The 25,842-nt window shown below is 35.0% G+C and overlaps 1 long non-coding RNA gene across 1 annotated transcript; it reads left to right on the top strand.

Moving 5' to 3' along the window:
• Window positions 1–16,753: 16,753 nt before the first annotated feature.
• On the top strand, window positions 16,754–20,569 carry LOC146740209 (uncharacterized). The gene is made up of 2 exons (XR_014929962.1): window positions 16,754–16,838; window positions 20,518–20,569. It is a non-coding gene; the product is annotated as an uncharacterized LOC146740209 (long non-coding RNA).
• Window positions 20,570–25,842: the final 5,273 nt, after the last annotated feature.

The raw sequence follows: 25,842 nt of genomic DNA on the forward strand, positions 1-25,842 counted from the left end.
TGCGCATAAATTGTCAAATCAAATTCGATTGGCTGAAAATACAGCTGCAGATTGTATTGAAATTAAAACTGGCACGGTTTATTTTAACAAAATATCTTACCTACATTCTTTTTACTATCTTACTTTTTACTACATTTTGCTACTGCAAACATAAAGGTAATAACAATGGTACTTACTCTGACAAATTAATTGATCTACCAGCGAATACACATAATTGTCCTTTTTGTATTTTTCGTCCAATATTATATCACTTGCTGATTTCGTTCCAGGAAATCGCTTTTTCAAATCGTTGATAAGCACCTGTAATTATATTGTCTATATAGGTTCACATAAATGATAATGTATTGTACTATCCACATTCAATCTTACACATTACTACAATTATTAGTACACACTCGAATCAACATTTTTAACAACGTGATTTTATTTTTCCCCTAAATTCAGAAGATTAATTTATGACAGTGCCTGATAACCCGTCGATTTCTAGCGTCAAACTCCACAATATCTTTGTGTTTGGTCGGTATGTAAGTCCTTAGGGCAATGACTCACGGATTGCTAGTTAATTCATTATATACATTATTGTTGTAGTGTTTATATGAACAGCATTTATTTAACAGCCGGCATTAGTTGGTGCAGCTGACATATTGTACAAGACTAACTATATTAGGTCCAAGAATTCACCATTATAATCATTATAATAACTGAACAACTAACTAATAACAACCTATGACATGTAACCACTATTTTAATCATCGTGTAGTGACATTGACTCCTTAAACTCGTCATTATGTAAACATATGAGGAAACTATCCTATGTGTATGTAAATACACAGTCAGAAACATACATACATGCTCGTATTCCGGTGTCGCCATATATAGTCTTGTGATGTTCATTTTTTCCAGCCTCGACGCTATAGCATCTGCAATTTCCACGCTGACGGCGGCGAGTTTCCCAACTTCTTCTCGAAGTATGCCTTTGCATTTGTGTTTATATTCGTCAGGAGGGAGTGCATTGCTGCAACTATTTAAAAAAAAAATATTAGCAAAGACTCGTCATAATAGAAACAAAACAGATTGACTGTGTATATGGAGCTCAGTTATACAATTAAAATCTTAATCTACTCACTATTCAGCAGATCTATTTCTCCAATGAAGTGCTGCATAATGAGATCCTCCTGATATCTGCTGGATAGCGTTGTCCGCTAGCCTTTGAAGGTAAGGCGCCCTAACCAAGTGTTTGCTAATTTGTGTCATGATACTGTTATATTCCGGTCCTCTATATTCATTATAGAACTGTACTGCAGTTACAAAGAATAAACAATCGACATCATAGGACATCCTCAACGAATGCTGAGACACGCGTTCTTGGTATATCTCAACATCTTGTCTTGTAGGTAACTTTATGTTTGGAATATAATTTTTCATCTTTCTCACGTAAACCTCGTAATAGTGCAATCTTTGTTCACGTAATTCTGCTTTTTCAGGAGTACCTTGGGGTCCCAGTAAAACCTGTTGCGGGGTGAATGTTGTACCGCAGACATCAATGAATTCATCAACGGTTACCAAACCTACAATTTGTCGAAGTTTTGAATAGTTGAACGTTTCATTTAAACTGCGTTCCACATTCGCATTTTGCAAATGATTGTTATGGAAAGGTATTGTTACTATTGAACGGTTCTGTGATATAGCATTGACGATACCACTCACGAAAAACGAATACTGTTCGCATGGTCCGCAACCATAATATATCAAGGGAAACAAATAACGTTCATACATTTCCCTTTTTTTTACGTTCAATTTGCTGATTGCTGTACTATTGATCTGATGTAAACTGTAGTTCTCTATGTGTGAATCAATTGCAACATGCTGCATAATATATTTCTCTGGAGCTTGAACAGGTGTTGCAGCATTCACTGATTGCTAAAATATAATATATAAACCATAATTTCAATGTTAAAGAAGGCTGTTGTGACAAACAAAACCTGCATTTACCAAACATAAATCTCTCGACAGGCAAACATTAAGCAAAACATAGAAGTTTTATTTAACATAGCTCGTGTAATGTTTCAAACACCTATTTGAGAAGCATCTGAGATATTCAGACTTCTTAATTAGTAATAGTGATTCGTTAAAGGTTAAACAAATTCTGTTTCTTATCGCTCTTGGTGGCGTATTCCTGCCATAATTAGAATATGAATTTTAATAGTATGTTAGTATATCATGCATGTGTGATAAAGTCAGCAAGCTAAAGGAAAAAAATCAGAGGCAACATAATTATTTCGCATTCCACCTTATCATTAACAAAATACGCTTAGTTTCTCAATAACTTGTTTGTATATTCAGACATGCGCAGTTGGTCACTCGGTTGTTTTATACTGATATCACTGTTCAAACATTGTCTGGGTTATGTGTTCACACAGTAAACCCGAAATTCTGTAATTTGCCAAATGAATTGAACATTTCTCCCGTCTTTCACAAAAAACTTTTCTCTTTAATGAAAGCGACAATATCAATGTTTAGTTGAGTGAGTTCTAGGATGATTGAACCTCATCGAGGAGCAGTTAGGATTCAAAGTTACATTCCTACTCGCCACTTACTATTCAAATGTGTTGATATTTAAAATAGGGCGATTAGCGATTTACAAATATGACGTGGAAGTCGAATAAAATTTCATGCTCATTCAACAATTAACAAATATGTGCTCTGTTTGAAGAACATATGGTCGATTTCGCCAAAAATTAAAACTTTAAAGGGGACCAATTCTATAGATATATCTGTAGCCAGGACAGGTTCAGTATTTGGCATATTGTATTTGACTGCGTAATTTGAATTAATTTGATAACACAAAACATATTTAATTATTAGTTTTGCAGACAATGCTTATATTTGTGACATTGAATTATTGGGTGCCAAAATAGTATATGCCGAAAAGTTATCATTGATTTTATTTATAATTGTCAGTTAATAATCAGTTTGGTTTTTAAAATAACAATTATAGTAGTGCCAATAAGCCATTCTCCGAATATACTGACAAAACTTATTTCCCAATAAATCGGAGATTAAAAATAAGAACGGGTTGTTTCAACAATGGTTTATTATCTTAACATAAGCTACCAACATATGACGGGATAATTAAAATATTATAATTTCATAATTGACTCGTACGCAACTGTATCTCAATTGGTGACATGAACCACTGTGACAGCTTGTGTAGTCTGGTGCAACGCTTACAATGTGATGTTCATATCAAACACATCAAGAAAAGTTTTATCTAGTAACATATCTCCCTTCACACATGGCTTTAAATTTGGAACACCTGCTATGAGTTTTTACAAAAATGTCATGTTTTTCTTTTTTCTTTCGGATCTTAAAAACGAGATGTATTGTTAGACGCGGACAACGAATTATGACTATCTTACATGGCTGTTTGACACAACACAACACAACACAATGCAATCCGTTAGACACAACACAACAAAACCAATAACTAAGGCATTGTGTTTTTAAATTGCAAATGAACCCCCTTAAAGTCGTGGTTGTATATCTCAGCAACGTAAGTTATCATCAAGTCACCGCATAGTAAGCTAATATTCCATATGAAGTATTTTCTATACACACAAGTTACTTATTGTGTTCCCCATATTACTGCTTCCTAATATGTGAATTCCAAAACAGAATTCGAAAAACAACAACAATGATGATGCATGCTGAGATTAATTTACGCCAGCTTTCTATTAGATATTCGTACTAACAATAGAGAGGAATTTTAACTACGTTTTGCTTGAAATACAACTCGGGTATGCTATATTACATCAACTCCCTTTTGAGGAGGAATTGAGGCAAATGACACTTCACTCATGGGTAAAAAACATAATAATTAAAATAATTAATTTAAAATTCTTTTAATTAATACTGACGTAACGTAATTTTAAGGATAACTTACCCGAATATATGGTATAGGAACACTGTTCATATTCGACCAGTAGAAGCATACAAATAAACTGAAGAACGTCGTTACAATGAGTGCAGTGTACTTCATTTCTGACACAAATAATTTATCAATGGACGAGCGACTGACTGTGATCTTGTTGAGTTATTCCATTATCATTGGGGTAGGATAGCTATTCATTCATTTCAGTCGCACCACTGACAAACATGGCGAAACGTTCTTTTTTTTCAAATTTCACATAAGGTTGGAAAACGCAAAATAAGAAGAAGGTGTGAGGTTCCACGATTTGTTACTATTCTTGCATACATACATTATTCGGAATCAGTGTGAATTGTAATAGCAAGCTATTAGTAACATTGTCAAAATACAACAATCATTGCCTAACCAGCGTGAACGTAATTAGTCCGACCTCCAGCTATGAGTAGTCCGACCGCGATATAACAACCCCCTCCGAACCAAATATATTTTTTCCGGACTGAAATAACAATGATTCACATCATAACGTTTCTTCGCATTGGAATATTGTGGTGAGTTTTGATCAGAAATAGAATAACAATAACTAATTATTGACAAACAAGGCTCAAAATATTACCATTTTGTAAAGGTAGGTGGCGCTGTTTATGTATGATCGTTAGAAATATAGTCCGTAGGCATCATTTGAGTTGTGCTATACTTTTAATTGCGACAAAGGCTGTATTATCGAACAATTGTCGCATACAACATATTTTCATACAAAATAATGAACAACAAATGCCAGGTGAAGTGCGGAGCGACATACAGTTGTGATGAGTCACATATGAACCCAGCTGGTAATGTAGGTATCACTACGCCAATTTCAGAATATTTTAACCTGTCTTGGAGATGTAGGCTGTCGGTTCCTAAGTTTAAATACGGGGTAAAATTTCACAGGTAAATCAATATAGACAAAGTAAAGTAACAAGTTAATGTGTTACTTGAGATGAGTTTGAGAGAATTCATATAAAATAGTGTGATCCTATGCTGTAATGTCACAGTTTGTGTGATTTGGTTTTAACTATAGCAGTGATACTATTGAACTTTTGGTAGAAAGTATTACTGCAATTTTGTTTATTGAAAATATACAAGCATGTTTTGGATCTCAATTATTCATTACTATGTCCGATGAATTAACATAGTTACTTGATAAAATATGTTTTATCATGAGACAGGTAATCATAGATACTTAGTAGGATGTTTTTAATGCTACTGACAATATTATAAATTGCATTTGATAGAAAGGCGAGCAACTTTGGTTATAATTATTTTAATTAATCAAATTATAATTCGATTAATGATCGATATGCGATAGTTGTTGTTACAATTTTATTTGTTTTCCTCAATTTAGGCAATATTACAAAATAATGGCAGAAGATGCAAGCCCACTAAAGTTTTCAAAACGCAAAATATTGTCCATAAATATTTCGAAATGTATTATTTGCAAGGTAAATATAGAATATTCCAAATTTTCGAAAGCTACAGTTGTTGGACAAATTTCTATTTCGAATGCAGTAGAAACAAGGAAAGGTGAACTGTATAGAAAGCTGGTGGATGAGTTTAATACATTTGAAGACGTCCCACAGAAGATGAATCATAGAAGTTGCTTTCAGAAATATACAAGCAAACAAATTTAGCTCATGTCAAAGTTAAGTCCAGACCAGATAACAATTCTAACCAGCCCTGGCCACATTGCAGTACTAAAATTACCACCAGGACAATTATGCATGTCACTGATTGGACGTGCTGCAATGTGTGTTTGCAAAAATAGGGAAGATGATGATATCAATCAATCAATCATTTATTTCTCACAATAAAATAGAAAAAAAAATACAATACTACAGATAATTTTGTGGCATGTGAAGCAAATTAACTAGAACTAAAAGCTTTTATCGTTAACACCTTCAATTTGTGGCAATAATATAATAATACAAGTATACTGAAACCAATTAAACAATAGTAACATATGTTTTGTTCCATATACAAAATATAAAACTTAAAAATATAAATAAAGAGAACAAATACACAAAAAACATACCAGTAAAATTAACAATATGGAATAAGTAAATATGGATTATTTTAAACATTATATTTTATATCAATAGCTAGCAGTGAGGGATTTCTTATATTCATATTTAAACAGTTGTAAGTTGTTTAAGTTTCTTAACTCAGTAGGCATGTTATTCAAAAGTTTCATATCATGTCTTGATATTAAAGTCAGATTTTTGAGATTTATGATAGAAAGAATGAATTTGATTGTGCTGTGATTGTGAATTGTTTTATTAGTATGAAAAGAAATTTGTGAAAGAATTTTGGAGAAGATTTTTGCAGTACTGGTACATAAACTGTGCTGTTTGTATTTTATTTATGTCAAAGATAGAGTATTTAATCTCTCAAATAGGGGTAGACTACTTTCTTTATAGTGTGACTGTGTAATCATGCGTAATGCTACTCCAGCAACAACTTACATGCACGATTATTCAAACCCTATGGCACCATTTCATTCCATACCCAGCATGGGCAGGGCAAATCTACCTTTGTGCTGTGCAGTACAAATTCATTAGAAAATGCAAATAATGCTGCTTGCAATCTGAAACTAGAACTTAAGTTGGTAGACGAGCCAGATAATGATACTACCACCAATTAAGCAGTGTTGTGTAATGCAGCCTCCATTATTCGTGCTGAAGTAGCTAAACTAAAACCTTCGGATGAGTATCCCACTGATTTGCAGATGGCAGATACATTTGTGTATTCATTCCAAATGGAATCATACCATATCCTGATGCTAGATGCATCATTCATGAAGGAGATGATAATGTAGACATCAATGGCGAGACAATTGATGGAAAAAATACATTTCACTCAATGGTTAGAGTTGTATTTCAAGAACAGTCCAGAACAATTCAATAGCTCCTGACACCAAGGGTCTTAGTAAAGCGAGGGTCTGAAAAATCACATACACTTGAAGGCAAATCAGAGATATTGATGCAGTGCATTCATTTCCGAAACCCAAGATACATTAAGAACTAATTCGTCAGGAAAATGTCCTTGAGAATATAAACTCTTGTTTACTAAATGCGAAGATCTTTCTTGGTATCTAATGTGACTACTAGATATGTTGCCAATACTAAGAGAAATTTGATTTTAAGGCACACAGGTGATTCCATTCTGGACTGCTTTTAATCATAAACACAAAAGAGCAGCATATACACGATAGTTTCATATCCACCTATTGTTGATGCAAAAACCCGCTGACATGACTACAGTTTATACAACAATGTTGAAGTGCAAGCTATTCAGACCATGGATCAGCAGTTGTATGCAACAAGTTAAATGGTCTAGGCCAAATGAATTTGGTAACAATGTTCTTCGCCTAGGAGGTTTCCACGGCATATGCTGCTTTATTTCATGCATTGGTAAATTCTGAAGAGATGCAGTTTTACTAGATCTACTTGTTGATTCAGATTTATATGCAGCAGCTCCTGCAGACCAAATGCTTGCTGGAAAACACTTTAACCGTCCTGTGCGAGGCCTGCCATTAATATTTGAAGCTCTAATAGCTGTGAAGATTTCTGCCTTTACTAAATAGTGTGAGCATGAACTAACTGGCAGAGAGTTTTTTCATCATTAAACAACTTTTGATGTTCTTTGAAACATTCTTCGTTCTTGAAAAATCTTTGACAATTTCCGCATTTTTTCCTTTGTATAACCATGCAGTCCCATTGATTTCCACAACTCAAACACCCCGTCAGACACACGTGATTGTAACATTTAGAACAAGTCATTGTCAATGACACGTCCCCGTTCCGTTCATATTTGAGTGACATATACATTCAAAGCAGATCATGACCGAAATGCACCTGCATATGTACAACACATTGTGCTAAATCTGAACAAAATCCATCCATGCATGACTGAGATCCGGTTCTGGAATTGTGAAAATACGTGATTTTGATGCATTTTCGGCCTTAAAATGGCCATCATTCCGCTATTGTTAAGCAGATCATGAAACAAATGCACATATCTATTTGTGACATGATGTACCATGTGTGTGTGAAGTTTGAACTTGATCAATCCAGACATGTCTTGGATACAGATCCAGAACTGAATTCGTTAACAAAATGGCCGCCAGTCGGCCATTTCGAACTTGATCCGAAAAATAAAAGACGTGCATCAAGGTCCTATTATGTTTAATGTATGTACCAAATTTGAACAAAATCCATCCATGCATAACTGAGATACGGGTCCGGAATGGTGAAAATGTGCGATTTCAATGCATTTTCGGCCTTAAAGCGGCCCCCATTTGGCTATCGTTAATGAGATCATGAAACAAATGCACATACATATTTGTGACATGATGTACCTTGTGTGTGTGAAGTTTGAACTTGATCAATCCAGACATGTCTCGGATACGGATCCAGAACTGAATTCTTTAAAACAAAATGGCCGCCAGTCGGCTATTTCGAACTTGATCCGAAAAAAAAAATGACGTGCATCAAGGTCCTATTATGTTTAATGTATGTACCAAATTTGAATGAAATCCGTCCATGCATAACTGAGATCCGGGTCAGGAATGGTGAAAATGTGCGATTTCAATGCATTTTCGGCCTTAAAGCGGCCGCCATTTGGCTATCGTTAATGAGATCATGAAACAAATGCACATACATATTTGTGACATGATGTACCTTGTGTGTGTGAAGTTTGAACTCGATCAATCCAAGCATGTCTCAGATACGGATCCAGAACTGAATTCTTTAAAACAAAATGGCCGCCAGTCGGCCATTTCGAACCCGATCCAAAAAACAAATGACCTGCATCAAGGTCCTATTATGTTTAATGTATGTACCAAATTTGAACAAAATCCGTCCATGCATAACTGAGATCCGGGTCCGGAATGGTGAAAATGTGCGATTTTGATGCATTTTCGGCCTTAAAATGGCCGCTATTCGGCTATCGTTAATCGGATCATGAAAAAAATGCATGTGCATATGTCCCATATAATGTGTGATGTATGAGTGAAGTTTGAACTTAATCGGTCCATGCATGTTCGAGATACAGGTGATCACGGACGCACGGACGGACGGACGCACACAGGGCAAAACATAAGTCCCCGTTTTCGGACTGCGTCCGAACGGGGACTAATACGACTTGTCACATCTAGTGCAAAAGTACCTCTTTTCCAGAAAACCGGTATTTTTTGTGATAACGTTGAGTGTTCGTCCTTCAGAAACAGATATATGTCTTTGGAACCTTCTGCAGCATCACCGACAAAGATGTTGGAGGCAAATGAACGTGCAACTATACGTGTAATCTGAAATCGGGTAACATACTCTGGAATTGTTTAATCCCCTCGATGCCACATGGACCCTGTTCGACTCTGGCCTTCCGTGAAAGTTCTCTAGCTCGGGTTCTATTTGCATAGAGTAGTTCCCTGTTTTTTTCTCTTCATAGAATTCCACACCGATGGTGGATTCTCGTCCTTTGTGGCGTGTGACATGGCGACCACGATCGCTCTAGCGCAACACATCTGGTCATCGAAACGATTTCAATGACAGATTTTGAATTTATCAACCTGTCTGCGATCTTCGTATCAAACTGCTTCCTTCCACATGTTTTGCCGTCTGAAAATGAGAACAGTTTTGAATTAGCGCCAGCTTGTGGTCAGTTAAAAAAATACTCACAAATAGAGGGCATGCATTTACACTGGCCTGGCCTGAACGATAAAGCATTTTGACAGTGTAGTGATATTTAGCCGCTTATCTGAAAAAAATAACAGACTTTAAACATCGGAAATGTTACTATGTTCAGAAATTTTGATTTTTTGTTTGTTTGACATGGAGTACCGATATATATATATATATATATATATATATATATATATATATATATATATATATATATATATATATATATATATATATATATATTGAAAACAAAAAAAAATAAATTGTATCGATTACCTTATTTTAACAGTGGAGGTAATTTTATTCAATTCTATGGGTAGAGATCGTTTAGACATGATGTTGAATGTGTGAGGTCATATGGGCTAAATGTCTTCGTGTTTTGATAACACTGTCTTGAGACAAGCCTGACATATCTCAACACCATAGCGAGCATGATATTAACTGTGTGTCTGTGTGGTCTATTTTTTGCTTGATAAACTTGTATCAGCGCATCGTTCAACCTCATGGCTACTGGCTCCATTATTTTGTGTGATATTCGGCTATCAATGTCCCTCTCAATTCAGGAATGCTGTTAAGCAATATCTCGTGTGAAAATTCTATAAATAAATTTTTGCTTGGGAAAATTGTAACAACCAATCAGCAGAGGATAAGGCAGAACTTGAACATGAGGATGAGTATTTGAATTTATTTCTATAACTGTCTACCATTGTAGCAAAATGGGTTCAAATCAGCTACAGACGTATCTAAACTCTAGTACAGACATAGTGACTCCGTCTCCGATTCCAACGTATGAACAAAGTATAGCCACTGTTCGCCCTAACGGTTCTAGCAATCCAGCTCGCTGTGTCAAAAGACGCAAGGCCGTGAATTCGTTCGTCACCCCTACATCATCTGATGGTAGTTTAACGCGTCCAACAGTTAGTGAATGCTCTAAAACGGTATCATCTGACGGCAGTTTACGCGTCCAACAGCTGGTGAATGTGTTCCCCCCAAAAGGTGATAATATTTTGTTGTTGTGCCCCGTCAAAAACCTGTATGTAACAGTAAGCTCTTTCCCACCAAGCACGGTGTATCATTAACGGTGAAACAATTCAGAGAATTCAATGATATTTTACCACAGATCAACCGTCTTATCAGGTATGTTCCTTTTATTTTTACATCCAAACGACCTGTTGCTCATTGGTGCATGAACGATTACATGAACACTTTTTCTGTAAGACCGCCATGACTCCTCTCCTCCTGCTGTTATATAGATTCGTCCAAAGTGGGCCAGACTGATTATGAAGAACATTTTTGCTGAATTCATTTGTACACAGGTGCATCGTATCATTCAAGCAAATCGCCTAGGACGTGCGATAGAACATGGCTTACAAAGACAGCACTATGTATTATTCTTATATTCCTCATTTTTTTATTAATTTTTTTGATTATTTGCTAAAACAAACAATAGTGAGTAGCCTTTCATACGTATATTGTGATATTATGTATTCAAACTATTATTGAATGTGACGATATTGGCAATTTTGGCACACCTATAGATATTTTCTGATAAAAAATTCTCGACCAAGCCCTCTGATTAAAATAAGAATTTGAGCTTTATTTGTATTTTTGTTTTTAAATGTCTTTTGAATATTCATTTATTTATTTTTCATGTATTTTAACTCTTATTTTATGACCTTTTTAAAATTGTTGTAGTAATAGCGCGGAATACGACAATTAAAATAATACGATGTACATGCATGTGAAATGTTGCATGCTGTGTTCAGCCGTGAAGCTGTTTGGTTCTATTGGTAAAAAACGGGATCCGTCCATTAAAGAAAAGGATTACGCATACGTGTTGAAACCTAGGTGGTGTCACTGAATCTGCGACATTTATTTTTATAAATCGTACAGACTGTGGATTAATTAATCGATTAATCTCTATGTGTTTGTAATTACTATGTACTGCGAAATAATTGTATAAAACGTAGTAGTGAGCCTGGAGAAATTAATGACTTCATATGATTAGTTTTATGTACTAGTATTTTAGTTTTGTATAAGCTATTGTAGTTGTCAGTCATGTCAAAGAGAGCGCACGCGTAGGAGAGAAACTATTTTTTAAATGATCACGCTACAGTTCAGTTCATTCGCATGCATAAATGCTGCGGCCATCTTATTTTTTTTATGATGGCTGAAAAGGCCATTACAACCTAAGTAGTCAAAATTCAAATTTCGCTGGTTCCCGGCGTTCCTTGCAAATGGCAAGTAGGACGCAGGTAACTAGTGATCGCCATATTGTTCCACTGGACTGGGATTCTGGCTCAAAGGCATGTGACTGAGTGGCGTAATTTGAAAACATTCCAAGTTCCGTTCTATGTAAACGTGTCTGTAATACTACAATAACGCCTCGTCCCTTCATTCTCCCCTGCTTTGAATTACACTTGAGTTTGTCCTAACATTTCTAGCTATTCTTGTGCAAAGTAATAACAAAAGAAAAAATTATATTCGTGTAACTTTTGAGAGCGGGGAAAACCCCTGCTTTTCATATGGAATGACCACGAGGGTAAGTGCTGACGTCAGGTAACCAAGGGAAATAGGAACGAGAACGTGATGGACCAATCAGAATGCTGTAAGTATTACTAGTGGCTCTGTGCGCCATGAAACTTTAGTGTCACACGCAACGTAATATTACCGTAATTGGTATAGTACAGGTGTGATGGTTCAAATACCAAAATGGCAACAGTAACAGAAAGACTTCCCTGGCGGCGATGATAAAATACGAATACGGAGCCAACAGATGAGGTTTCAACTGGTACTGGTATTATTATACTCTGCAAACATCAAGTACAATAACGCGGTAAAACTCCACTACTCCAATAACTAGATACTTAAACTCCAATACAATTCAACGAGATCTCCGATCTGAACTCAGTGCTGAACAACTCCCCTATATCTACTCACACTGTCTATAAATAGACCATTACATCAGGATACATAATGAGTCTGGAACTTACTACCAATTTTTAGAATGTTCCATTACCTTCCATTGCCTCCTACAGTGTTCTATTACCGATTCAACCAGTTTCTAAAAAAATATAGAATATTCCACCCAGACACAGTACGGTTCTAGAACATTCTCAGTGACACGGAAGTGGTAAATAAGTCGTATGCGACATTTAGGCGGGAACCAGCCAAACTTCAAATGTCTTACCTCAATCTTCAAGCAGACGAGGGCGCTGTTCATGCATGTGCAAGCCGTGTGCAAGAAGGCAAGGGAGAAGGGAAAAATTGTATAACATGAGGTTAGTATCGCCAATAACATTGATTTTGAGGCCTGAATTATGTTTAACTGTAAGCATTGTACTTTGTCGATGCTCTTTCTTGAGGTTCGATGACAACACAATGACAAACATGACAACAGTTTTGAAGAATGGAACTGGGAGAATAGAACAACTGTTCAACAATTACATGTATATCCGTGGTATTATGTTTACATTATTGATATTGGTTTATTGCGCCACATATCTGTAAGGTTTGAATTTGAATTGAAATTACAGTTTATAAACATATTTCAAGCGAAGCACCTCGTAGTAACATAGTAGCATGACGATTAAATCCAATTATTCGTGATGGAATTGTAAATTACATTCCGTTGTCAATATGATTATAGTTGAACAATTCCTGACATATGTTTTATTTTTCGTAGAAGGTACCTAACTGTTTATTATGGCAGAACATTAACCAAAAACTCACTTGACATCTCCTAAATGTGACATTATAGTTTTATTTATCAGAACAAATATTTACGGATGCTAGAGACCTGACATTCCGTGATGTTATTGACAGCAAAGACACAGTGATGTTCTTTAAAAAAGAATTCTGAAAATTAAGCATAGGTTTGTTTGTTAGTGGTAAAGTTGTATTATTGACTAAACAAGTGCAAACGCATATTTAAAAAGAGACATGAACCAAATTATTCAATATTTCTGGGTAATATAATTTAAATAAGGGGTTTTACAGTGTCCCTTGTTGTGTTACCGTTTTTATAGAAACAAACAAAATGAAGATGCTTCGTCTAGATTGGCGCATTACAAACAAACAAGGGATTCGTATCTGACTACATACAATTAAGTATTTTCAATGTATTGCTGGAGGTGTGAAAGTTATAGAAGTGCAATATTGGACCTTAATGTTGAAAAATTACTTACATTTGTAACTGATTTTTTCACGTGGCAAATCACCGAGAGGTCTTTTAATTGATACGCTTGGTTGAATATGGTTATTTCTCATGTGAATAATTATAACCTTGTGAATATGGATAACCGGGATGTAATTACGGATAATCTTGGTGTACTCAGGAAAAAATCTTTTGTGAATATTGATAATTTCAGTGTTGGTATAACTACGGTAGTACGGAACACATTAGTCTTGGCATGGAACAACAAGTTGACGATGGTACAGAACCCGTTGGTCCTGGTACGAAAAGTATTAGTCCTACATTGCCCCTAGTATGGGACATAGAAATTATTTACGCAACAATACATTCAAGATATGCATATACCACCATGATTAAGTTTAATCGAATTTACGATATGAATATTATATAATATAAATAGATTTCATTAATTTAATTAATTCAAATTATTTAGTAGATAATACAACTTTAAAACATCCGAACAAATTTCAGAATTTCTTTCATTGTATCAAAAGGAAGTTATATACTACCATGTTTATTTTTTTCGGCGTCCGAACACCAACAAAATTAATCTAAATCAAAATGAGCTATCGGGATTAATGACAATAAACTAACTAATATCAATTAAGAATAGTGGTTTATGCAGAAACAAAAGCGGTCATCTTTGTTAATTTCTTTTGGAAAACGAATTGTGGTGAAGTCGCCTATGCCACCCTCTGAATGTATGTGTCCACACCAATATACAAGATGAGCTGTGATTGAATTGAATTTTTATTTTTATTTATCATGTACGCCTTTTCTACCTTAATGGTTTGGTAACCCCAATTTCAGAGGACGAATTGAAAACATAGCCGTCTGTCTCCACCATGTGCTGTCTCGGGGACAGTTGTATGCCACACGGCGTCCTGGTTTGCAATATACATGTATATTACTCAACCAGCTGCACCCCGGAGATACGCACTGATTGAGTATATCACCGCTGTGATTCAACAAATACGCTGTACCTTATATGTCAAAACGCACTAAAAACATAACAAACTCAAACACTGTGCTGTCGTGCCACAGCGAAGTCCACCAATTTCATTTATTTAAAGAGTGAATTACGCAAGCACAGACCGAATGTCTCAAGCTACGTAGCCGAGGGCGATGGCAAAACTGCATATGTTGCATATGACTGAAAAATATAACTTCATCGATCATTATGTCCGCTTGATGCGGATAATAAATTTGATATTCCATGCTGTCATGGCACACTTGCCTTATTAGATGCAGAACCCTCCCCAAACTGAATGGTGTCACCCTCAAATACGCAGAGCTCGCAACCCCTAATTATAATAGAATAGTATACTGCCACCTGTACGCAACAGACACGTAAACGGTACGACAACACAATGCATTGCGACAATACAACTTCAACTGATATCTTTACCTAGATCTACTATTCTTCAAAAACGAAATGAATTCAAAGAAAACGTTTACCACGTTGGTGTGTATCTGTGCTTTAGTCTCGTACTATTTGTCGACTAAGTATGAACCCTCGACAAAACGGTTCTTCCACATCCTACACAAGTCAAGTAAGGTAAGATTATACGACAATTCAATCAATTATACGTGTAGGTAGCACATATTTAGAATAATGTTTTGCCATAAGGTTAACAATAGCATGAAACGACGACAAAATCTTATTGTAAACGTATGTACAATTTGTAGTTCAAAAACAAGTGGTAATATTTTCCAAAACAATCCTTCACAATAAAACATGGAGCCGCAACAAATATTCTAAACAGACTGGATAAACTCGATATAAGGCGTCTAATCAGCTGAACAACAATTCAGTAATTCAAGTACCCAACAATAACCTATTTCTCAGTAAATACATTAGTCATCACAGCAGCATGTCTCATGTGCTCAGTAGACTATTGGGCTTTTATGTAATTGAAAATCTAAAAAAATCCTAATATCTTATATGTGTTCAGTCCTCGCCGATTGATGTCAATTACGAATATTGATTAAGGCAGAACAATAGACGGTAATGTGCTTTGAAATGTGCGCTTAAAAGTGAACATCTCTGACAACCATTGTCATAAGGAAGATGATGTCCGCCTAATATACAATGTAATAGTAGTTTAGATTGCATACTATGGTCAAGTTCACAATTTTGATTACTAAGTTATTGCGAATTATTATAAAAATGTATTGATTTGTTCCATGATTATATTGTAGGATTACTCAGCTGAAAACGTTACAGCCATTAAGCCAGTGAATGATGATTCCATGCAAGTCCACACTGGGACAGAGAATACACCAACACATGTTACAGTCAATCAATACTCGAGTGACAAAGATGATTCACAGCAGAGAAAACGGAACCTAACAAAGCGATATCTGTTTCCTTTAATCTATTATGCATGCGGACCTTGTGAGCAGTACTCGTTTTTAATGAGTGGTATTATAAATGCCATGTCTATGAATCGTTCATTGGTAACAATACCGTTCCATAATAATCATTTGCAAATGTTTCTACACAACGTAACTTTAATGAAACGTTTGATCACGCAAAGCTCCGCAATATTGTGGAATTATACACAGTCGATGAATTCATTGATACTTGTGGAACACATTTTACTGCTGAAAATATTCTGCTAGGACCACAAGGGTATCCAAATAGAACAGACTTACGCAAAAAAGCGTTGGACACGTACAGTGGATATGTGTACAGACTGGGATTTTACATTCCAAATTTGCACTTACCAACAAGGGAGGAGGTCCAGAGATATCAGGAAAGTTTATCCCAAGATTCCTTAGTGGTATCTAATAATATCAAGTGTATATTTTTTGTTACCGATATGAAAGAATATATTAAAGACAATGAACCAAAATATCAAGATATTATAAGAAGTATCCGCAAACACCTGATTAGAGCTCCTTATATCCAAGAATTAGCTACTGATGCCATCAAGCAGATATCGGGAGGATTACCATATGCTGCCCTTCATTGGCGTAACAGATCTGCTGAATAGTAAGTAACCTTGCATACGTATATTATGATAATATGTATTCAAAGTATTATTGAATGTGGCGATATTGGCAATCTGCTGAAAATTTCCCGACCAAGCATTCTAATTTACATAAGAATTTGAGCTTTATTTGTTATTTGTTATTTTTCATTGTCTTTTGAATATTTATTTGTTTATCATGTACTTTACTTTATTTATTACTTATTTGCTGGCCGTTTTTGAAAAGATTGTAGTAATCGCGCGAAATACAACAATTAAAATAATAAAATAGTCCATTCATTGTTTTTTACTTAGATGTATATTCAGCAATGTGAAATGTTGCATGCTGTGTTCAGCCGTAAAGCTATTTGGTCCTAGTGGTAAAAAAACGTATAATAATTCTATAAAATGTAGTAGTGAGCCTGAGGAAATGAATTTAGTTTTTGTACTTTATATGATTAGTTTTATGTACAAGTATTTTAATTTTGTATAGGCTATTGTAGTTGTCAGTCATGTCAAAGAGAGCGCACGCATAGGAGAGAATCTATTATTTTAATTATGACGTTGCAGTTCAGTTCTTTCACATGCATAAATGCTTTCGCCATATTGCTTTTCTATGATGGCTGAGAAGGCCATTACAACCTGAATAATAAAACTTCAAATTTCGCTGGTTCTCGGCGACCCTTGCGAATGGCAAGTAGGTAACTATTAATCGCCATATTGTTCCACTGGGCCGGGATTAACTGAGTGACGTAAATGGTTTTATATTCGTGCAACTTTTGACAGCGTGGGAAACCACTCCTTTTTATATGGAATGACTACGAGAACGCGATGGACCAATCAGAATGCTGTAAGCAGTACTAGTTACCGGCTTTTGTGGCTTGGTGCACCATGACACTTGTTTTATTTATCAGAACAAATATTTATGAATGCTAGAGTATTTGTGGGAACACTCCCATCTGTGGATGCGCTGGTACCTCTGCATAGATGGCACGTAGATGTTTTTTGTTAAAAAAAGACATATTCTGACATGTGGTCGCTTCCTATAACATTGGTTGAGGTCATCACAAAGAGGCATGCCTGAATCAATGATGATAACGCTGATGTTGATTCCGAAACTCAAAGATAATGCTCATATTAATGTAGAAAGTCAACTTGCTACCATATTACGGTTAAAACTCACTATTGTGAACAGTGTTCCAGTGCGTTACAGCATATGAAACTTTGTCTACAAAGCCAGTTAGAACGACTTATTGAATGAATGAATGCAGTATGTATGCTGTATTTTAATATATCCATTGCTATGGATAGTTATACAATTTCTGATAGCTCTTAGGCATGTAAGTATTGCAACAAAACGTTTGTGGTCATATTTCTGACTATTCCAGTTACTAAACGATTTGTTATTCTATTGTCCCGGGCCATATAGCTTTTTAATGGCATATACATTCGTTAAACTTTATGAAGGATATGTTACGTTCAACATTATTGATACCTGTTTTTTATACCATAATTCTAAGGTCTGATTTTGAAATTTGAATTTTGTGTTTTGGAGTTTGAGTTGAATAACTAAAAAGTTGACTTTATCCAGCCTATAAATTGATTTCTTCACTTGCACTCATGTGTCATCTAACCTCCCGGAAAGTCTGACTTTTTAACACATATTAATGGCCTACGCAATAAAAATTCGAAGACAGATTACATCATTGGTCATTGATAATGTTGAAAACAATTGACAACAGCATATAGTATTGTTAATTTGTATCTCAAACCCCATGTGCAAGACACTATCCACTGCAGTCAGCTCAGAGAATGTTTATTATATCAACAATAGTATGCGTTAAATAATAAGGTTATTTTATTCATGACGAAATTTACGGTGTGTGTATGTGTATCATTTATCTACCCTAGTATATGAAAGCTAATAACATACATGATGGTTACACAATCTAAATCTATATAATCATTCAAAGAGCCTACACAGATTGAATGTGAACAAATCCGAAATAAACAAATTTATAAAGTAATAAATTTCAATTCAACATATTGGGGTTTGCAGTTAATAGTTTGATTCAATTCGTGATTGTTTGACATTTGATAACTACGTGTATTTATATCCAGTGCCAACGTTTCAAGTGCACGTTAAATTGCAGTAGACACACTTGCAACACAGTATGTACAAATTAATACGATGAATCAATATTCTATAAACTTAATCAGTGAAACATCAATTACAAGTAACGTTTACAAGTGTGCAACGAATATATAAAAAATTATGTTTACAAAGCGTCTGTTTGTATTTGTGTTACACATATAACAATGTATTAAGTAAGCAGCATTAATTTCACATAGTTATTTGCTACAACCATTAATCGCTTCTGAGATTAAAGCTTGAATGCCGGTGAAACATTTGTAGAAATTTGCAATATATCGGGCAATATAATGTTAATTAAACTTTAGAAATTTCAGTGAGTGAATGTAGTGAATGACTGTATAGATACATTTTCATGACAACCAATACCTTTATCTAATACCTTTTTAACCAGGCAAATCCGCCAGCCAACTCTTGTTATCTTAGAATGCTCCAACGGTCACGTGAACAGGCGCACATTTGCAATATTAAAATATTGAACAGTTTAAAAATACATAATTTAGTGATCTCACTCTATGTTGAAAAGTAAACACAGAAAATGTGATTTAGCGCTTGAACTTCTGAATTAGTTACTGATTACTGATTGTTACAATTTATTTCCACGTGAAAAATATAACCCAGTTATCTGAATACATACTTTACATTCTTTGACTTCGGTTGCTGAATTGTGTTTTTTACGAAGCACAGCGACATACGCCCCCTCCTACACAGACACAATATATCACTTAAACGTTGCAGACTAAAAATAACAATAAAGCAAATAAAGTATACATTTTTTGGGTCAATTGAAATCAAACTATGTAATTCATCAATGTATAACGAGAAAGGACTGGACTTGAAACGCTTGAAATAGATCCAGGTATTGTGAGTTGCATTTGGAATCTCCTACAATGTCTCAGGGCCCTGGATATCCCCTGTAGTTATATAACAATTACATACCTAAAGTCATACTGTGACCTTAACATTTTATCTTTATGTGTAACAAGGTGTTATGAATGGCACCAGGAATTTGTGCGCTAATTTTAAAGACACTCGCTATTTTCCATACCTTGAAGCTATATCATATAGTACGAATACATAAGTGTATATTGCGATCTTTTACCTTTTGTATTATAAATTTGTCATGTTATCTTCCTTACATGAGGAGCATGTGTTCAATGTATGATGTTCCTAGCTATTGTTGCTCATTATTAAACTTACAATATTAATCAGTAATATAATCCTGATATTTTGACCCAAAATGGAGTCGCATGGGCAACACGTTTACTAAGTCTGAGGGTCCTCACTATTTTTTTCTCTGTAGCTATATATAAAATATACATAAACTAGTACTGTATGTAGTTACCATCTAGTAGTCATATATATTTCATATTTTGTTTGGCAGTACGAATAACAGTTGATTTGCTGTTAGTGTTTTTTTATTCATGTTGTTATTACATGTTTATGGTATGTTATGTGACCCTAAAACAAACACAGTCAATACAAATAAGTGTGTTTCAAAAATTTAAGGCCAACTGCTTTCTATCGATCATCGTAATCTGTATATTCAGTTGCAGTAATAAAATGTCTGCGCATCAATTGCAAGCACACTGTGGGGAACAACTGAGGAAAGAAATCGGAATACTTACTGCTGAAAGTGGTGTAATTGCAGATGCTGTTACAACAAAACTTAAACAAATGAACATCACCAAGTTATATATAGCCGCACCTGAATATGAAAATGTGAGTCTACTTTAATTCTTGTTCAACACATTTATGTATGTTTTGTTATCTATGAAACATTGACGTTCATCAAACGGTATGTTGGAAAGTGATAATTTATTTTCACCATGTATTATTGCCAGTCAGGTGACGGTTTCCTAGTTCTATTCATTTTAGTCGCATGTCCTCTACTATCCAGTTCGTTTCCGTCCACCAGTTACCTCGACGAAAACCAATATCTCCAGAAAATTTATGTGATGTTTTTCTTTTGTTGGGTCCATTCCTTCCGACTTTCCTGCCTATGAGACGGGATCTCCATACAACGTTTTAGGGGTATATGGCCGGTGATATGTCTTAGTTGATGTATCGTTCTTATTTTGAGTAATTCCACCCATCATCTAAGGACAGCTATAATTCATGTGTCCCCAGCAGCGACCTACAACACTGTGTTTTTTGTACTAATGCTACTATGGCACACTTTTTACTTAAGGATGCTTGTTAGTGGCACCTGTTTCTACTACTCTTTTATTTACCAGTCATTGTAATATGGATCTACATTTATCGTACAACCAATGACTTTATGAAAACACATTGTGCTATATTCAGCCTGAAAAACTGGATCTTGTAGCCATGTTGACTAAGGTTAATACCAATGGGTCTTCTATGATATATGATCAACTGTCATAGAAAGTAGTGAGGAAAGCAGTCGACCCATATGCACTCTAAGATTCATTTACACACACTTGGCGAGCCAAAAAATAGTCCCATATAATTCTGTGTTTAGCATGCTTCTGTTCTGTGGATGTAATTATAAATCAGCTTCTGATAAGTATATCATGACAAGGCACACTGGCCTACAATTTTCTGTGTCAGGTTTGATGTTGAGACATGAAGGCCATGTAAGTTTGGCACTATGTTCAATGAATGGTCTATCACATCATGCAAGTTATATTAGAAGCTGTAATATTAGCCATGCTTAATTCAGTATAAATATCCCTGTATCGCAGTAACCATACATGCATGTACAGCGCCTTCAGATGTTGTACTTTATCTTGGTCATTTTACCAGATTTGGAAAAGCTTAATAAGTATAACACCTTTCTGCTTCTGGTGCTAGGTAATTCTGGATCATCAGTTATCAGTTAGTGTGACTCTCATTTAAACGCAGACAAAATAATGTAGGATAAAAAAAACTTAATTTCTTTAGTTTCTCCCAGCCCCACTGAAATTTAATTGATAAATACTGATCATGGCGTCAGATTACATTACCCATTCAATACAAATTGTTGGTTGGTTGATTCTAGGTCCATTTGACGCACATATTTACACTCGGACCACGCCATTTTCTCGTCTTGGGTGTTTTTTTTCATTTTCTGTTATTTTTGTCCATGATTGGATTGGATAGAAAAAAACGAACTACAAATACTCCAAGATTTTTTTGACTTCATTAAAAAATAAAATCGTTTTTGTAGGATGGAAACCTTTCGAGGTCAACCCCTCCGAAAAGTAAAGGTAACAAGTAACCTGCAGAATGCTGTGTGGGTAATATTTTTATATTGATACCAGCATTCCCCTAATATAGCCTTCATCAATCATTGATTTAAGCAATGATAAAAATCCACTGTGTTCACAGATTGTTTTGTCAGAGATGGATTCCGTGAAAATTTCTGACACAAAAATAACATATCCCCTAGGGTCACATCCTATTAATGCCTCCAGTGTTGTACTTGACTTATAGTCACTGTACATCTGACTCTGAAGTGCAATTGCACATGTTTTTTGTGTTTTAAGTTCAGTACAATCAATAATAACTAAATTGGTTGAGAATTCTTTTTTAAAATCATCAAGCATTTTAGATATTATAACATTCCGATGTGGCCAAATGCCAATTTGACCAAATTTACCGTACATATGATCAACCCATGTATTGAATACATATCCAGCTGATTGCAAAGAAATACCAAATCTCATGGCTATGTCTTTTAGTTCAAAATTGTGTCGTAAACGAATAAGACATAAAAAAGACAATCTTTTGTGGACATATTTGTAATGTCAGACCTAGTCTTTGCATATGTTAGTTCCATTCCTTCTGGCAAAAGAAATAATAAAAGTGCTAAAAATCCAACATATCTAATACCAGTGTAATATCTGAACATTCCTTTGACTTTTTCCTGTTTTTTTGCACTGCATGTACACCAAATTTATAACTATGTAATTTCTCCTTTAGACATTTGATTGTTTCTTCATTCTGAGAAATAATAGATTCTTGTTTTTTTATAATTAATTTACACTCATTAATCTCTTTTTGTAGCTGATGAAAGTCGGCACATTGTGTAAGAAAGTCCAGAGGTGAAAACCCCTGTAAAAATAAAAATATATTATTTTCCTTTCAGATAAACAATACCAAGACTATTGAAATTTCACATGGAAGTGGGTGTGGACCAACACATTTCCCAAGAACAGCTATCGTCAGACTATCACAAGCATTTTTACACATCAATAAAGACTATGAAGTATCTGACCCCTCAAGTCTCGAAACAGAAACGCAAGAGCAATCAAGTTGTGAAAAGTGGTTTGAAGCTAGAGAAAAATGTCTCACAGCATCAAATTTTAGTCGTGTGATGAAAAGAAAATCACTACCATCCACTGCATTTCTTAATGATTTATTCACAAATAAAAAATTCTCTGCAACATCCTTGGAATATAGTAAACGTAACGAGTCAAAAGCTAAAGCAAAATATCTTGACATGTTCCCATCAAGGCACATCCATAACTGCGGTTTAGTCATCAACCTAGAATTTTCCTTCCTTGGTGCATCTCCTGATGGAAAAGTGTGTTGTGATGGGAAGTGTGGACTAAGTGTCCATACAGTGCAAGACGTAAGACCTTAGACCAAGCAGCAATGAATTTAACCAATGTTATGCTAAGAAAAAAGGAAGATGCTACATTGGCTCTAGATCACAGCCATCAATACTCTGCTCAAGTCCAGGAACAGCTTTTGGTTACGGGGGCAGAATTGTGTGATTTTGTTGTACATACAATGTGTGATATTCATGTAGATAGAATTGAGCCAGACTGCAGAGTGGGTGTTCCACCACTTTCCGTTTTAGTTCCTTTTTGTTGCTGTTAAAGCTGGAGGTCATCGCGCAAGGCGTGTCCGAATTTCGAGTAATTACAATTTGCATTATACCTGTTTTATATGTAGCTATGTGTCCCATGGCGAACTATTTTTTTTTATTCACCATGTTTATTGATTAAGTCGACACCACAATGCCGCAAATTGTGAGAAGACCCTTTTTTGAAAATATTGTCTCTTTATTTCTGAAAAAAGACCTATATTTAGAGATTATTTAAAAGCTAGTATTGATATTTAGGTTCTTGTCAAAAAGTGACACTACTTAAAATTCATTGCAGTATGAGGGCGCTTCACTTGGTAATTATAAATTTGGCAAAGAAATGCATGTATTCGTAGGTGCGGACATCACGGAAAAACACGCAGAAACTGTACTTTGTGGCTTGTTAAAGCTCTCACAAACAGTGTGACCTGACTAGACCTATATCTACAGTGTTTAGGATTATCTCAAAGTTTATTCGGTTTTAGCTGTTCAACCAACATTCCACGGCAGCAACTGTTCTGGGGAAATTGAAAGATGTGGTACAGTGGTCTGCATCAGTGAGCATGCTTGCAACATAAAATGATCAAAATCGCCATTTCACGAGCGAAAACATGTTAGTTGTACAAGAGATAAAGAAAAGACTGAATGAAGATCACACTGAACATATTAGGAAGCAGTTTGCCATTTTGACTTTTTTATGTACTTAGTAATTGTTGTATGTACTTAGTAATATGCACACAAAATGGTTTTACCTTTCAATCAAACTTGGAGGAAAAATTCTTAAGTTTCTTTCAAAATAAAGGATCTTGCATAATTTTACTTCATGAGTGAATTATGCCCTCTGTAGTTGATATGTGGCAAGTGTGTTTTGTAGGCCACTCTGATTGAAAGTTCTGCTAGTATTGTAATCTGTGTTCATTCTTATAAGGATAAACTATTTTTGAAAGAGCTATGTTTTTTTAACTCTTGAAATAGTACAGTTGTCTTTGTGAGTTTTTTGTTTTATTTTGAATTTTAATAGCACAGTTCTCCTTAAAAGTTCATGTTATCATATCAAAATGATTTTGTCATATGTGACATTAAAATGGCTGCAATCATTTGGTCAATGATAAACATGCTTTGGTATAATGTAATAAAGTATGGTTTTGTGACTACATGTTTATAAATGAGTGTTATATATGTTATAGATGAAATCATTTTCTCAATTTCTGACAAAAGATTCTATGATGTCATACTTCACCCATAATCCTTTGCTTGAGAATCAAGATGGCTGACTACATAATACTGATGAAGTGTTGAATATATCTTGAGAATGAAAAGTGATATAAAAAAAACTGTAAATTGCATCCAACAGATTCCCAGTAGTTCTTGAATTAAATTAAGCTGAATATCTTTGATACCTAGGGGTGAAAATTGGGGAGAGTCTTGAAGAAATTAATGAATAACAAACCTTTTTTTCACCAATATGACAACAAACATTTTCCTTTTTTGTTTGTCAGCCAGTTTTCATTCCATAGTGGCTCATCATTTTTTTCCCCAAAATGCTCCAGACCCCCACCTAATTTTCAAATGGCCAACCCCTTAATATGCAATATGACCCGCATGGCATCAATAACTCAAATTTGGTAAATTAATCAGCTCAGTAAATCAGTAGCCTGGTACTAGATCGTATGGTCTTGTCAATGCCCTAGATTTAGTGTGATGTCATTGATTGCAAATTAATATGCACTGCATTATTTACACTTAATAAATCTAGTCATAAAAACAATAACTGGGTCGTTTTTTCGTACAATCCCACGCAATTAACATAGGGGATAGATCCTCGATACATGCACGCAAATACCAGGAATTTGTTAATGTAGTATATCGAAGACAATATATAAGGGGATATTCACCACACCACAAGACAAGTTCATATGTTATGATTTTATTATCGCTTGCAATGTTATTAAAAAATAAGTCACACAACTTCACTAGATAACGGAAGTTCCTATCATAAGCACTGGAAATAAACAACCACAAACCTGCTAATTAATAACGATGAATGTACTCCAGTTCT

This window comes from Saccoglossus kowalevskii, chromosome 7, assembly GCF_978046115.1.
Source record: "Saccoglossus kowalevskii chromosome 7, keSacKowa6.1, whole genome shotgun sequence".
NCBI lineage: Eukaryota > Metazoa > Hemichordata > Enteropneusta > Harrimaniidae > Saccoglossus > Saccoglossus kowalevskii.